A 1,419-nucleotide genomic window follows, 5' to 3' on the forward strand; every position below is an offset into this window, starting at 1 on the left:
CAAGACGAGCTTTATGCCTCTCAAAAGAACCATCAGTGTTTTCTTTATGACAAAATATCCACATAAATCGGATTACATTAACATTAGGTGGACGGGGCACTAATTCCCACGTCTTATTATTAATAAGAGCATCATATTCATAATTCATAGCCTTCTTCCAATTCGGGTCACAGAGAGCAGACACGAGGTTACGAGGTATTGAGGACTTAGACATAGATGTAAGAAGATTCAAGGACTTCTTAGGCTTAAAAATACCATGTTGGCTTCTGGTAACAGGCCTTTTTGGTGGGCTGGGATGAGAGGGTGGAGTTGGGTGAGGGAGAAAGAGGGGTAGTAGAGGAGGTGAGGTGGAAGGGTTAGGCCTAGTAGGTTGGGGAAGGCTTTGTTGTTGGCTGGACAAACTATTTGTTGGACTCGATAAAATGGATTGTGGCGAGGCGGATAAGGGAACAACTGGTGGGCTTGGGTGTTGTGGAGAGGCCTGTAAAGGAGTAGTTGGTGGGGTTGGGATAGTAGAGTAATGATAGACCATGTAAGGAGATGGCCCATTGTCTAAAAACTGATAAGTGTGAAGTGGAGGGTTATGTAACTTTACAAAAGGGAACTGCGTCTCGTCAAAAGTTACATGACGACTAATGATGATTTTTCTAGATGATAAATCAAAGCATTTATACCCACGATGATTCGGAGGATACCCCAAAAAAACACAAGAAGTAGACCTAGGTTGAAGTTTGTTAATGGTTGTAGAAGAAAAGAGAGGATAACATAAACACCCAAACACCCGAAGATGAGAATAAGATGGAGCCTTTTGATAAAGGATTTGGAGAGGAGATTGAAAATTTAATAACTTGTTGTTGACGGATTGGCAAGCGTACCAAATCGTTCAAGTAATATAATTGGTAAAACCCAATATCGTTCTTCCCAAGAGACTCGAAAGGCTTTCTCGTTCACGTGAATTAAAATAATAAGACTTGAAAATAAAAATAATTAATTTGATTTGAGAACAAAAATATTAACATGCAAAATAAAGTTGATTCAATTGACAAAAGAAAACAATGGATGAATGGAGTTGTTGAGGGTTTACAATTTCATCTAATCCGCCCTCCCTTATCTACTCCTCTTGAATTATTAGTTTGATCAATTAATTGTCATGCAACTTTCTTAGCCTACCCTTAACCCGATCCCTCGGNGAAAAGAGCCTAATATTAACTACTGGCTTGCTATCCCTAGCCTCCCCTAGCAACTAATACAACATTATAGAGCAAAATTTAAACGCAATTGATCGTCCTACCCCTATCCCTAGGTGGTATTGCAAAATAAAGGAATTACTCACCAGTTCATGACATTACTATACGTCCCCGTATCAATAAAGACAAACAACAGTTATCGAATGAGTTAAACGATAAAGGCATTAAGCAC

This window comes from Vigna radiata, chromosome 1 (assembly GCF_000741045.1).
Source record: "Vigna radiata var. radiata cultivar VC1973A chromosome 1, Vradiata_ver6, whole genome shotgun sequence".
Lineage (NCBI taxonomy): Eukaryota > Viridiplantae > Streptophyta > Magnoliopsida > Fabales > Fabaceae > Vigna > Vigna radiata.